At 37.3% G+C, this 16576-nt stretch overlaps 1 non-coding gene across 1 annotated transcript; it reads right to left on the bottom strand.

Moving 5' to 3' along the window:
- Positions 1-6303: 6303 nt before the first annotated feature.
- On the bottom strand, positions 6304-6376 carry TRNAF-GAA (transfer RNA phenylalanine (anticodon GAA)). Its single transcript has one exon. It is a non-coding gene; the product is annotated as a tRNA-Phe (tRNA).
- Between the last annotated feature and the right edge of the window lie 10200 nt (positions 6377-16576).

Genomic DNA, 16576 nt, shown 5'->3' with positions numbered 1-16576 from the left:
GCGATCGGATCCTGTGTACCATCGAACTCTGGTGGTTTCGTGTTGCTGAACTCTCGGTACAGCAACGAATCACCACCCTAGGGTCTCGCAGCAGCAACAGCAGCATCAGTCAAGGCAACGTAACGCTCGTCAAACATCTCGATCAGTGTGGTCTTAATAGACCCAAACATCTCCGGAATCTCGGCTCTGATGGCAGCAACCACCTCCTCATGGATGATCCGACGGATCTCCTCATCACTCACCCCACTGCTCTCGGCAGTATGGCGTGTCCCGACCATGATCAACCTATGAAATACAACATAAGAAATATCAGGGACACTCTCGAGTATACTCACACTCGATAACTCAATCATCCTCACTTCTGGTACCCCAAGGATTCTTACTTGGACTGCGCACCAATCCGGTGTTTTCAATAGTACGGGCCCAATACTATTGTCCACATCAAATCAATATACAACCCAAGTCCTCCTCCTAGGATCCCAAGTCGTAAATACTCTACTCTCGCTATGCACTGGCTACCCTCAGTAGACCTCTCATGAGCTCCTCACTGCTACCTACTCACTCTCAAAGTATCTCATAGCAGCAGTAATCTCCTAGGCTAAGGCATCACAAATCAGGCCACTCTAGTCCTCGTAGGAGTACCTAGCCTCTCTAACATGCATAACATAATATCTCATAACTCATAACATATAATGTAAGGGTATTTTGGGGATTCACCGTTCGGGCGCTGGCTGACCGTACACACCATCCACTCTGCTTGTTTCCAAAACTTCTTTTTCTTTTTAGAAAATTTGCAGTTTTGGTTGTAAAATTTCTCAAATCCTCGGTTTGAGTTCAAATACGCCCGAAGGTGCATCCGAATCCCTCAAACAAAGGCTCTGATACCAACTTGTAACAACGTAAAATTTCCAATTTAATTTTTAATTTTTAAACCACAAAATGTATTTCATATCATAATCTCAAATCCAAAACAACAGTGTTTTCAAAACAAATCCCAAGATCTCTCTAATGTGAACTCCATCGGTGTGGGTGTGTATGAGTAAAGCCGTCGCCTTCCCACGGTCCTCGCTGGTACCTGAGACATCAAACACAACAACTGTAAGCATAAATGCTTAGTGAGTTCCCCAAAATACCACATACCACAAATACGCCACTCGAGGCTAAACCCGACCCTCTGGTCAAGATGTCTCAGCGGGACCCTCCAGTCCCGCAGCTTGTCGGACCCTCCGGTCCAGTCATAGCTCATTGGGCCCTCTGGCCCAGTCTGAATCGTTGAACCCTCCACTTCGGTCTATATAATCATACAGCATACAATAACACATAGCATGCAATCTCTAATATAACACATAATCTCATACATAGCACATAAGACCCTCTAGTCAACTTAGAATACCACTCAAGGTAACGTATAGTGAGAAGACTCACCTCGCGTAACTCGGTGACTCGGAAAACTTCGAACTCGGTGAATAGGACCTAGCCTCCGCCTAATCATATGAAATATACACTCGTCATCAACATAATTTCCCAAGGCTAGACCAAACTCTCTAAACACTCTTAGGAAGGGTAAAAGACCATTTTACCCCATGCTTGGCTCAAATACACTAGAGTTGACCTAACCCTAAAAGTCAACAAAAGTCAACCCTCTCCGGGTTACGCTGCGCGTACCAACATGTACGCTGGGCGTACCCGGAGCTTCCACATAATCGGGGTACGCGACACTCTACGCCGCGCGTACTGGGATTACGCCCAGCGTAACACCCAGTTCCCTTATCCCATTCATTCAGACCTTAATCTGTTAAGACTTTCGTCTAAACTCCAGATCCGACTCCTTTTATACGACTTAACCCATAAAGTCGAGACCTTTATGCCTTTTCATGGCTGTAGAGGTCACTTTGTGCTCAAAACACCATTTCTCTTTCCATAATGGGACTATAACTCATGCATGCCACTAGATCCACGACCAAGACTGGATTTTTATGAACCCTTAACATCAAACACACTAGAAGAGGCCAGACTCATGCTCATGGAGAGTATTTGCACACAAAGTCTCAAACTTTGGACCCAAAAACCCTAAAATGGTCCCAAAAAGCAAAATTAAGAAGAATAAGGAAAGCTATGAGCTTTTTACCTCAAAAGAGATCTCCAACCACTGTAGAGCACGGATCTACACTTGTTCTTCCACTTCTAGCACCAACAATGGCTCCTCCTTCCCTTCTTCACCTTGAAAAGTTAGCTCCAAGCTCAAAACATACACACACAGGCTAAGGCACGAATCTCAGCTCTCAAGGGACTCACTCAAGGAATATGGTGGCTAGGGCAAAGGGCCACATGTTCCTTTTATAGTGCACAAGCCAGAAATTAGGGTTTGCATCTGTGCTCACTACGCCCAACGTACTCGGTCAAGTCCGCGTCCAAATTAAGCGCGTGAGTACGAGCGGCGTGCACCCCAGTACGCCCAGCGTACTCACCAATTCAACATACAACTCAAGGGACTAAACTTGCCAACTTTCAAAATAGAAGGGCCATAAGGCTTACCTGGATTTTGGGCTGTTACAAATAATACCTTACTATTAAAAGACATTCTTGTCTCTGATAAAATTGTTAAAAATCTTATATATGTACATCGCTCCTGTATTGATAACTCTGTGTCTGTTGAGTTTGACCCTTTCAGTTTCTCTGTGAAGGATCTTAGTATAGGTACTTCGCTATAGCATTGTGATAGCAACCACTCTGATCTCTACCCTGTAATTCCTTCCACCATTAAGTGTGCTCCTGCTTCCACTCATGTTGAAACCTCCTTTGACATATGGCATTGTCATCTTGGTCACCCGGGAACTACAGTTTTCAAGTTTCTTCAGCCACACAATTTTATTTCTTATTCTAGCAAATCTTCTTCTTTGTGTTATTCTTGTCAACTCGGGAAACATTGTCATTTACCCTTTACTTCATCAAACACTAAAACTAGTCGTGTGTTCGAACTTATCCATTCGGATCTCTGGACTTCTCTTGTTATTAGTTTAAGTGGTTTTTAATATTATGTTCTTTTTTTAGATGATTTCTCTCATTTTTTATGGGTTTTTTTCGATACGTGCCAAATCTGATGTTTTTTCTATGTTTAAAAACTTTCAATCTTATGTTCTAAATCAATTCAAAACTGATATACAACTTTTTTCAATGTGACAATGGTCGTGAGTTAGACAATCAACCTCTTCTTGATAACATTCTTTGCACGTCCCTTATTCAAGCCTCTCTTCCTCCCAAGTTTTGGGTTGAATCCCTTCAATCGGATGTTCACATGTTCAATCTTCTCCGTGCAACCACTCTCCAGTTCCGAACACCATTTGAAATTCTCTTTGGTCTTTCTCCCTCTTACTCCCACCTTCATTTTTTTAGGATGCATGTGTTACCCTAACACTGCCTCCATTGCTATGCACAAACTTGCTCCGCGTTCTTCTGCCTGTGTTTACCTTGGACCTTCTCTTGATTACTAGGGTTACCGATGTCTAGACCTTGCCACTCAAAGGGTTGTTATCTCGTGTCATGTCATTTTTGATGAAACTCACTTGCCCTACTCCAACTTTCATCATTCACCTACTGCTGATGCCTATGACTCATTCATTCCTAATGAAACTCCCTCGCCTCTGGTCCTGGACCCTATTAATTCCCCTACTTCAGTTCTTCCTACCACCACTCCTCCTCCCGAGGCTGCCTCTGAACCTTCTTCCTCAGTTGCATCTAAACCCTCTCATCACTCATCTCCAGCGACCTCTCCTACTCCTCCCACGTCTCACCCAACGGTCACCAGATCCTGCACTAGTTCCCTAAGAACCAAGGAAATCTTCAATCTTCCATAACCTCAGACGTTTCTCCCACTCCATGCTCCACTGCACAAGCCATGTGTGATCCCAATTGGTGTGCGGCTATGGATTCTGAGATGTCTTCTCTTTACTCCAATCACACTTGGGAACTTGTTCCCAAACCTCCCATAGCTAATATTGTTGGTTGTTATTGGCTTTATTGTCACAAGTTTGATAGTCAAGGAAAGTTAGATTGCTACATGGGTCGCCTTGTTGCTCAAGGTTTCTCTCAGCAGTCATGTCTAGATTTTGATGAAACTTTCAGCCATGTCGTCAAACCTACTACCATTCGTACTGTTCTTAGCATTGTTGTCTCTAGAAATTGGCTTATTCATCAACTTTATGTTAAAAACGCTTTACTTCATGGTGATCTTGTTGAAACCATTTACATGCGTCAACCTCCTGGATACATTAACCCCAAGTTTCCTGACCATGTATGTTGGCTCCACAAAGCTTTATATGGTCTCAAGCAAGCTCCGTGAGCTTGGTACCAATGATTTGCCATTTTTCTTTCTTCCATTGGTTTTTGTAGTAGAAACTCTGACAGCTCTCTCTTCACTTTAAATCGCGAATCTGATACCACCTACCTTATTCTCTACGTAGATGACATTATTCTTACAACCTCTTCTCCTACTCTCATCTCGAATGTTATCTCCCAACTTTCCTTAGAGTTTCCTATGTCCGATTTGGGGTCCTTGTCTTTTTTTCCTTGGTATTTTTGCCTCTTGAAATGCTCAAGGGCTCTTCCTCTCGCAATCCTCCTTTACTCAAGAAATTCTATCTCGGGCTGATTTTCTCGGGTGCAATCCCTGTAGCACTCCTGCTGACACTAAGTGCAAGCTTTTTATCGATGGTGATCCTTTTCCTGATCCTACCTTATATCGGAGTTTTGCTAGTGTTCTTCAATATCTGACCTTTATTTGTCCCAATATTGCTTATCATGTTCAACAAATTTGTCTTTTCATGCATGATCCTCGTCTTCCTCACTTCCATGCTCTTAAACGTATTCTTCACTACCTTAAGGGTACTATATCGCATGGCCTTGTCATATGGCCTTCCGTTGTTGATCGATTGGTTTCTTATTCTGATGTTGACTGGGTTGATTGTCCCACTACTCACCGGTCCACCTCGGGATTTTGTGTCTATCTCGGTGACAATCTCATCTCCTGGTCCTCCAAACGGCAACATGTTGTCTCTCGCTCTAGTAATGAAGCCGAGTATCAGGGGGTAGCTAATGTAGTTGCTGAAACTACTTGGCTTCAAAATCCTTTTCTCGAGTTGTATTTTCCGCTTTCCCGTGCCATTGTTGTTTTTTGTGACAACGTTAGTGTCATGTATCTCTCATCTAACCCTATTCAACATCAAAGAACCAAACATGTGGAAATTGATTTACATTTTGTTAGAGAGCGTGTTGCGATTGGACATGTGCGGTTCTCCATGGCTATTTGTAATATGTCCACTTATATATATTGAAAATATACCGCTACCCTAATTAACAGGTTTTTCCACAATATTCAATAAAAGAATCACTAGTTTTTGTTTCTATTGTTTGAAAATACATAAAACAAAATTTATGGTTATTTTTTATTCTAATGTATGTAATTCCTCTTATTGTATTTTTCTATACTAAATAAGATTCATTAAAAATGTTCCACAATAATACAATATTCACATATGATATTTGTACTATTATATATATGTTTTAATTTCACTATACTACTTCATAGATATTATTAAATGTGTTGTTGGTGTTAGTTATATTATCGTGTTGAACATGAGATTATGTTTTTCTGTTTAAGTTTTGTGACGTAAATATTATTATTGTTAGATAATATGCATTGTGGTGATTATATTATAAATAGTTTCGTATTAAAATTATAGCTAAAATTTATAGGTTTTTATGTAATATACTATTTTTTTTTTAATCCTGCGCCTTGCACAGGTATACGTCGGACGTTGATAATATGATCTATCTTTAAGGAAACCATCTCCTCTGTTAGAAAAGAAATTGCATTTATTGAAGTCTAACCATATGTCGTTTTACTTAAAAATAAATTCATTAACAGCGTATAAATAAAGTTTGCTGATTTGTTTGTATAAAAAGCATTTGTTCTAAAAGTTTAGAAATTATCGAATCATTTTATGATTTCAAAGATACTTATAACTCATTTAGACTAAATTTTATATATCATCCCTCTTTAAGATAATGATATTTTTCACTTAAAAAGGTTCGCAATATTTTATGATATGGTTTGAATATCAACTAAACGTTAAAACAAATCTTTACGCAATAAAATTATGTATTTAGTACGTGAGATTTATTTATGATTATATATGCAGTCGGTGTGATATCGTAACAAGTGAGCTTACTAACAACATGGCCACTGTATATCGATCGGCAATGCCACACAGCCGATAACAAAAAAAAATAAGAATAAAAAGCAAATGCGGTGAAGGTGGATCGAACACCTGACCTTCAGATCTTCAGTCTGACGCTCTCCCAACTGAGCTATCCCCGCTTACTGTTTACTTTACCAACATAGCTTATAAATACAATGGAGTAACAATCAATTTAATTTATTTCACAGGCAGAATATACTCTTCCTTGGTCCATAACCAACTGGCCAAACGACTATTAATGATCGTTATTGGAAGCAACAACTCTTTTGCCAACTTCACCACGGGTTCCATGGGTTACAACAAATATATACACCCCATAATAATATGTCGATCTTATTGAGTCCACTCAAGGTACCGAATTTTGATAACAAACAAGTTAAAACTAATGGATCCTTGTGATTTAAATGAACTTGGTTCTAAACTTCTAATACAGATGTTATGGTGACAAGGTCAGGGTAATAGGCTTTGTCCGAGGACCGATGCTAAACAAATTAAACAAGTGGATGCAATGTGGGGCTAAATTACTAGTCTAGAAATACAACGATACGCTCAAGGCGATAATACAAAATAAGAAATCCAAATCGAACACGAACTATGCTTACTATCATATATATGGTCACATGGCAAACCTCTTTCATTGAACACAATGTTTGACTTTTTGTTATAGGAGCAAAGAGGGACCGACCCTAATGGGGGTTTTATGGGACCTGGCCGGGAAATGACGTCATCAAAACAAACTAGTCCACATTCGGGTCGAACTTTTTGGTGAGGACCGATTAATAAATAAACATATTTAATACGGGCCTTTTTGGACAAGAGACGATTTGACAAGCTTTGTCCTTTTCCTCATTTTTAGGTTTTCTATCACAAATATTAAATGTTAGTTTCAAAAATAAAAAACAGGACAAGATGTGGTCATACAGAGCAGAGTATAGACAATTTAAATGTCGAGTAACCTTATTTCTCGAATTTGACCATACCAGTGAGTGTGTGTGTTGGGGGGGGGGGGGGGGTATGTGTGGATCTCTACTTTTTGCTACAAACAAACTATAATTGTTGTTTGCAAAAGAATACAAACTACAATGCTTTATCATAATGTACGTTTGGTTTTAGGGTTCAAAGAGAAAAAAGAAGCTAGTTTTAGGTTTACGAACCTACATGCGGATGTGACATATGTCCCGATATTCAGGGCGCTAGTTCAAACATATTTTGAGTCCGGAATCAAAGAAAAACTTAGCCCCTCAAAAACATAAAGACAACAAAAACCATATACAAAATTTTGCTAACAGATACTCATAATGTTTGTAATTGCTATTTTATAGATATATTTAGAGTTGCCGGATGAAAAGGGGGTAAAAAGGAGCTAAAAGTGGATTGAATTCAAGAAGTAGAAAAAATGCATATAGAAGAAACATGACGCGGCCAACTCGCATATGCACCGTGTCGAGCTAGCTGATGAAAACTTAAACACTCAAAGAATTTCGTATTGCACGATACATCTTTAACTCCCGTGTGCCACATTTTTCATGTCGACATAATTATGAAAAATAGGTCCATATCCTTGACCTAATCATATACGAGGATACACATCATATAATCCGTTTTTAGACTCCAGAAGGTAGTTTGAAGACCGGAAGGTTGATATGGAGCGAGAATTTGAAGGATTGAAAGCAGAATTATTAGGAAATTCTTTTGGTTTGATTTACTATTTATATTTAGCACACTTATATTATTTCCTTGAGTTGTTTCTGATTTTGGGCTGAAAACCCTTTTGCTTTTGATTAGATGTAGATGAATCCTTAAATCGTGGTTTGATTGATGCTTGGATTTATGTGCTATTTATTTTATCTTGTTTGTTTGATCAAAGATCCATATGAGTTAGATTGTATATCATAATTACTTATTGATGAACAAATACAGTTTAGTGGACCAATTTGATTGTGTTTGCTTGAATCATAGTTGATCATGACCATTGACAATTGTGACTAGAGATGAACCAAATCATAGGGTTATGTTAATTAAGTAACGAACTTTAATGTGTGTCAACTGTAACAGATGACCATTCTGTGCACCATTTGATTATCATGACCATTGAGATCAATTATTGGATTAAATTGTAACACCCGTTCCAAGTATGAGTCAATTTTTAAATATTAAGTTTAATTTTTGGGTGGACACGGCGTGGAGGAGTTTCGCCACGGCGTGGTGGTATTGTTTTGGATCGCAGGTTTAAATGACCCAGCACGGCATGGCTATAAGCGCCACGTCGTGGCTGGTGTTTGTAGAGAAAAAAACTAATCTTTGGCTTTGGGCCCTATTTAAAGAACATTAAGGTTAGGGTTTCGTGATCATTCAGCCTCCATCATCCTCTCAAGCTCAGAAACCCTAAACCTAGACTCCATTGCAATTGTGAGCTCATTCTTATTATTTTTAGTGATCTTTGAAGGAGAAGGAATCCCTTGGTGTGGTAGTTACCTCAGAAGCATCATCTACATTAGCTAGCACATCTTATGGACCTTGGTGAATGTCCAAAACTCAACCTTTTCCTTGCTAGTTGCTAGATCTTTAGATTTTGTCCATTTTCTTCATGTCGTGATGGTTTGAGTGGTGAGATCTCATAAGGTTTGAAACTTTATGAATCTCCAGGCCATTTAAATATCTGGTGCTTTGGATCTGAATTAGAAATGAGTTTTGGTGTCATGCAGGGATTTTTGGCAATTAACACTTATTTTGACCTAATAGAAGTTCAAGACATGAATTGGACATGCATTTTTGAAAAGTATGGATTTTTATTTTAGTAATGATGCTAGAAATCTTTTTGGAATTGTTAGACAAGAGGTCTTCAAGATTAAGTGCTTATTAATTAAGCCAAGTTGTGTTTTTGCCCTTTTTGGACCTAGGAGTTAAGATCTTTATCTCTTAGAGAGTCTTAAGGGATAAAATTGGAAAATTTATCCATTTAGACCATAGATTGGACCAAATCTGAGCTTTGGATCCCTTAGAATCGAAGAAAACGACTTCACCATTAAGGTGTTAGGAACCCGGTACCCACGGCGTGGCCTTAAGCCACCACAACTTGGAGACTGCGCTAAAGCTTGTTTGTTTTGTCGTATCGCTGTCATAGAGTAGCCAAGGATGACCACGACATGGCGCCCAGCTGGAGGTTGAATTTTGACCATTGGTTGTTGATTCTGACCAAGTTTGACCTTAGGTCATTTGGGGTATTTTTGAGTAGTAGATTGACACTTGGCCCTTATGGGTTGTACATGTGACCCGTAGAACCAGTGTTTGGAGCAGTGATCATTTCAACTATCATTCATATTGTGAGGTGAGTCTTCCTCATTGTACTTATTAGTCGAAGACACCAATGGACCAGTATGTTGTTTTATGTATCTTGGTATATAGGATGATGTTATGTTGCAACGATTTGTTATATTGGTATATCTGTATGATTACCTGTTGATGTGCACAAAAGTACCCACTAATTTTATAATTTATAACCTAACTAACTTAACTAACTAAAATGCACCTAGGCAGTGTACCTAGTCGAATTATAGAATAGTTTGGTAAGTCGGGTGTCGATCACAAGGAACATTGTTGACTAATTAATTTATTTACTACTAAACTAACCTAATTACTAACAAAGGAAGGGTTTTTATCTAATTTTGCAAGTTTAGATGAACTTAATTCTTTACCAAAAACTCAATCAATAAACAAAACACTTCTGTTAGTTCAAATCCGCTTTCACTCAATGGTTATACATTAGCTATGACTATTATTGTTGGTTACCAATTAATGAAGTATTAGTAATTTAGTTCTAAATCTACTAATTATTAATCAATTCATGTAAATCTATGTATGGTCACACAATAGTTAACACAGAATCAATTATTAAATAAGATTGGAGCCATGAAAGATTGATTAATCAAAACACAATTACAGTCATAATATGAGTTCTCTAACACAGCTTAATTCAAGGATTCAATTACTTATCTAAGATTGGTTTGATCTTAGCTCTAATAAACTAGTGTTCACTGTATTATTAGGTATTAAGATTCATGCAGATTTGTGTTCACTAACTACACTAAACAAGAATTTAAAGCAATCAAATAATTAATTTAAGCATGCTAGGTAAAATCAATCAACACAAGCATATCACCAACAAGTAAAGTCAAATCTAATGCATTAAAACCATGAGTTCCAGCTTCATCTATCTAACAGAAGCAGCTAGATTTAGCTGGTCATCTTAATAGCTAAACAAACAAAAAGTGTAATCAAAGACATGTTTAAGTGTACCAATCTATAAACAAAATTATGAACTCCTTCTTCCTTGGTGTTAAAACCAACTTCCCGATCTTCTTTTCCTATGAATTTCATCTCCAGGAACCCTTCTAAGCCAGCCAAAATTCTCTCTTTTCGTAATGGGAAAAGGTATTTATAATATCTCCAAATTTCTCGTTCACATCGTGAGAATTTGAGTCTCACGTCGTGAACTCGATGTTATCGTATTCGGCAAGGATTCCTTCACTCGGATGTTTATCTTCTAGAATTCCATGTTCACGTCGTGAATTTTACTTTCTCACGTCGTGAACTCGATTTTTGCTGACTTTTCATCCTTCTTTTCTTCAAGCCCCCAAAGTTCCATGTATTGTCACTTCTGGTCCCTTTTTTCGAAAATACTTCTATTTGGCTGCACATAACAATTTATCCTTATAAGTACCATAATTCTATGCAAATAACCAAAATATTAATTAAAATGTATATCAATATTGCCTAAAAATGTGTATAAATATGTAAATATCACCTGTACTTGTTGGTTATATGTTATTCTGTTGCATATATAGACATAGTGTAGATTGGTTGAGGCGATGTTTCTTTGTGATGTAGGCTAATAAACCCGAGGCAATCCAGCCAGGAGACTGTTGGCCATGGGCTATCTAGTCGGGAGACTATGGGCTAGGGATAATCTAGTCGGGAGTCTATGGACCCAACATGCAATGTTTGTATATGTCTTGTTGTGTGTGGTATTGATGGGTATTATGCAAAACATATAATCATATGTGTGCATGTAACCCTAAATAATTTTGATCTACGTTTTCTCTAATTGAACATACAACTTGAACAACAAAATAGAAAACCCTAGAATTCTAGTATATAATCCAAATACACAATTAGGGTTAGAAGAATCATACCTAGATTGTTATATTGTGATAACAATCTAAATCCTTGTGTTGTTGAAGCCTTGAGAGTAAGCATCACAAACGGCACGCCTTTAGTGGTTCACACCCGGCACTTGCAATGAAAGATGATTGAGAAGGATGAGAGAGGCTTCAAATTTTCGGTTGGCTCTTGAAGGGAATGATTGACCGAAAATTGTAGGGTTTTGGTTGTTTATATAGTGAAGTTAGGAAACCTTAGATAAACCCTAATCCAAGATAATCTTAAACCAGTCAGTTATCCACTTTCCTGTTTATCCATCAAAGACTATTTTAGAAACCCTAAGGCATATGAAAACCGTCCATAGCCTATGTAGGGTTCTGTATTGTCTCTTTGTTAACTATTGAACAATTACACTTTAGTCCCTACACTTTTAATTAATTCCTTTAATCCCAAAATTAATTCCAATTAATTTCTGACTAAATATTAATTAAATATTACTATTTCTAATTAATATATTATTTTTATAATATATTAACAAATCATTTATATCAATTTATTAATCAAATAATAAATCAACCTCTTTCTCCAAAATCATCCTGTCTAGCTGCTAGTCTTGAGGGCAACCCAAAAGGACTGTGCTACTATCAATTTAAGTATATACCAATTATAGTTATGGACTTAGACACCTAATCCAACAGTCTGTCACTTGGATAAGTCTAATAACTATAATTGCCAGTATATTCCTCTAAACAAATCAGCAAATTATAGCTATCAAAGTTGCCTTCGAACCTTGACCTAGTCAGAACACGTGTCCTAAGATAAGGGATCATATAATCCTCTATTACAAGATATCATGTGGACATGAGACATGGATCAGAATAAATCTCATTGTCCAATACTTTATTTCCCGATTTCTGATTTGTAATGACAAAGAACTACTAATCGAACATATCAATTTAGTCCTGGCAGGACCCGACACTATGTAACATACACGTTTTGAAATCGTGTTTTGTAATGAATAATATTACAAAATATTATGTGAATTTGAGTAATTGAGTTCTAACAGATAGTTTTTACTAGAATTGAAGTAAAACTATGCTTAGAATCATTCAGAAAGTATTGGAAGTCTTATGAGATTCCAATCAAATGTCAAATGATGAAATTTAATGAAAATATAAAATTTGGAATAAGTAAAATTTTATTATTGAAAGTTGTAGATAATTTCATTAGAAAGATTTAGGCAAAAACCTCATCGAAATACGAGTTATAACGAAAAAGTTATGACCAATCGAAGATTCACGACAGAACCGACACGACACCAAATGACGTAAAAAGTGAGTTTTTGATAAACTATTTTTTAGCCGTGGTGATCTAAATGAAAGTTGTAGTATTCGTTAAACTGAGAATTTTGATAAAAAGAACGCCAAAATCTGACTTTGTATGATAAAGTTATGATTTTCTAAATTTCAGTATAGCAGTAGATAGTTAAAACTCGAAATAAAGATCGAGTGATTTTTAGCCGACACAAACTAAACAAGAATCGAAGATCTCGTTAATAGTAGTACAACGGTAAAAAGACTGACGAAAACGGACGTCGGATGAAGAAGTTATGAATTTTTAACGGTCTTATCCTGTCCCGGACTTTTAAAAATATAATAATAAAAAAATAAAGTCAAAATTAGCCGACGGAATCTAAACAAAAGTTGTAGAGTATATTTCCGCCTACACGTGGATATAAAGAACATCAAAAACAGAGTTCGTATGCAAGAGATATGAATTTTACAAGTTTTTGAATAAAAATAAAGAAAATTTGAAGCCTTATCTGAAGGAGGACGCCCCGTGTAGAAGTGTACGCCCAACGTTCGCATGGAGGGTCTCGTATTAGCCACGTATGCGGTCTTCACATGCATGCCACCTAACGGACACGTCTGAGCCATGTGCCTTTCCTCCGGAGCAGCGGACACGTAGCCTCGTACGCCCCGCGTACAGCGAAACTACGCCCCGCGTAGTAAGGTGCTTCGCACCCTATAAAAGGGATGCGAAGGCAGCCGAGTTTAGGTTACAAATTTGACACTTTCACACCCTTTACCCTCTCTAAAGTTACCCTATCAGCCCCTGAAGTCCCGGTATCATCCCCGACACCCTAAGCAAGTCCTGGCGCTCCGAAGTTCCCGAGAAAATTATATTTTCTAGTCGAAACTCTGCCTGCAAAAGGTTCGGTTTTCGATAAAAGTCTCCGGTTCTGTCACTGAAAGTCATATTCAGAGCCGAAGTACTGCCCAAATTAATATTTCAAGCCCCGATTATTTCACGGTGAGTTCAATATATAGGAACAATTATATGTTATGTGTTATATGTGCTATGTGCTTTCCTGTGTTATCTTGATTTTTATATCATTGTAGAGCATGTATCGTATTATTCTGGTATCGGATTTATCCCTTTGGCTATGTAGAGCATGTCTCATATTATTCTGGTAATGGCTTTGTGCCTTTGGCCATGTAGAGCATGACTCGTATAACTTCTGGTATTGACATAGGGCTATGTAGGGCTGAAAGCCTGTATATTTTAGCAAAGTGATAATCCAAAATTGTATGTATTCTGTGCCATTTGGGGCCGAAGCGTTATTGATGTATATCAACTATTGAAATTGTTAAGTCTTACTGATTGTATATCTTTGAATCAAATCATTGATTGATATGGAAAACTTGTCATATGATTCACATATGCCTTTGTTGTTCCTTGTTCCTCTTTGCTTCTGTCAGATTGAAGTATATATATGGCATAACGTTATATTATATCTATTATTGAACTCACTAAGCGTCACCGCTTACCCCTCTCAATGTTTAACAATTGCAGGCAATAAGCAACCAATATAGTTATATTGTCACACCCCAGAACCGGAACGGCGGAAACGTTTGGGGGTGGAGGATGTCATGTTTAGTATCACAAGACATGTATCATAGTAAGCAAGTAATGAACAACCAATTCATTAGAAAGAAAGTGTTTACAAGGATGTGTTCACAAAACATAGAGTACATAAACAAATAACAAAACAAGACTTGAAGCTAAACTGCTTCATCTTCTGAATTCCCAGCGCGAGTACCTGTCTACTAGTTTCCTGAGAATACAAGTTATTTAAAAGAGTTGGTCAGCAATTAAGCTGGTGAGTTCATAAGATTTTAGTGATGTATGTAAGTTGTAGAAAGTTGTTGAAAAATGTAGTTGAAATGAAGTAAGTTATAAGTTCTATTTTTAGAAAAGTTCGCCTGTTCCTAAAGAAAATCCTATATTTCCTACTTAGATTTAAGATACGTAAAAATGATTCTACAATCCTTTCTATGAGTACTAAATGAATACAAGTTATATAAAACTCGGAGTAAACAAACAATCGACTGTGCACTTCTGTGTCACACCCCAAAACCAAGAACGGCGGAAACGTTCTGGGGCGGAGGACGTCATGTATAATATCAACAACAATGTAAAGTAGTAAACAAGCAACAACATCATCCATTGCATTTAATAAAATAATTATTATACAATTGTATTCTGTCAAATTTTGATAAACACTAAAGCATAAATCAAAATGAAAGATAAGTCTTGAACAAGCTCCGTCTTCCTTTCTCCTTGCATCGGTACCTGTCTATGATGACCTGAGGATACAAGTAATTTTGAAAGCGAGTATCAGCTTTGAAGCTGGTGAGATCATAAGTATTTAGTGTCTTAATTTGTATGTAAGAATTTGTAAGTCTATGTATTGTAAGTATTTGAAAGTGTATATGAACTGTAAGTGTTTGAAAAACCCTAGAATCCCTATGATTCCTTCTAGTATATGAAGGTGTCTTCTACCAAGACCTAACTGTTCTGTGTGTGTGTCTCTTGTAAGAGTATGTATTTTCCAAAAATATAGTTTGTACATTAATGTTTAAGTGAGGTTATCACTAAAAATATGTAATGGGAAAATCAATGTAGTACTAAAACGTAGCTCTAAAAGGACTACTACCGTACTAACTACCTTAAACCGAATTTTAGGCTAAGGCATTTTGTGATAAATTGCACCATACTATCGACTAGTAACAACGACATAATGAATGGTTGTAATAAAGAAATGACGTTTGGCACCCGCAGACCTGCAGGTCCGGCTGTAGCTAGCAGCAGGGTGTAGGATTGTCAATCCAGTATAGATCTATACGCAAACTCACGCTCCCCCTCCAAGAGACTCTGGCCACAACTCAAGTCATGAGGTTTTAAGTCATGCTCCGATTTAAATCACAGTAATTATCGTATTCTAGTATATGTAATGTAATGAACTGTTCTAGCTGTAATGTACGTGCTCTCTACCTAGCAAGTATAGTAATGTAAGCGTTCTAGTATAGTTGTATATGTTCTCGTCCTAGTATAGTTGTATATGTTCTCGTCCTAGTATAGTTGTATATGTTCTCGTCCTAGTATAGTTGTATATGTAATGTACAGTAATGTTCTAGAAAGTATTGACTCATGAATGAACTGACTCATTGTATGATATCGCGTTCTAGTAATGGTTCTAGTATCTTCCTAAACTACCCATATGGTAGCTTACTAGTAATCTAAGTGGTACGTATGGTCATGGATGTATACCCTTGCTACCCAAGGGCATAGGAAGAACTGGAAGGACCTTTTATGACTTTATATGTACACATGATATATAACTAATATTTAAACGACCTTCGGACGAGTATCCGATATCCCACCAGACCACATCTCAAGGCGCAAAAAGGAAATAGGGTGGATAGCCTTCCTAAGTCTTTTAAACATTTCTTATATAACTATACATATAGAGGCATGCAATTTATAATATAAAAGCGTAAATATATTTATGTTTCAAATGTCTTACAAAACTTATTTACGCTTTTATATTATAAATTGCATGCCTCTATATGTATAGTTATATAAGAAATGTTTAAAAGACTTAGGAAGGCTATCCACCCTATTTCCTTTTCGCGCCTTGAGATGTGGTCTGGTGGGATATCGGATACTCGTCCGAAGGTCGTTTAAATATTAGTTATATATCATGTGTACATATAAAGTCATAAAAGGTCCTTCCAGTTCTTCCTATGCCCTTGGGTAGCAAGGGTATACATCCATGACCATACGTACCACTTAGATTACTAGTAAGCTACCAT

The sequence above is a fragment of the Lactuca sativa genome, chromosome 1 (assembly GCF_002870075.4).
Source record: "Lactuca sativa cultivar Salinas chromosome 1, Lsat_Salinas_v11, whole genome shotgun sequence".
NCBI lineage: Eukaryota > Viridiplantae > Streptophyta > Magnoliopsida > Asterales > Asteraceae > Lactuca > Lactuca sativa.
This window is presented reverse-complemented; position numbering and strand designations above follow the sequence as displayed.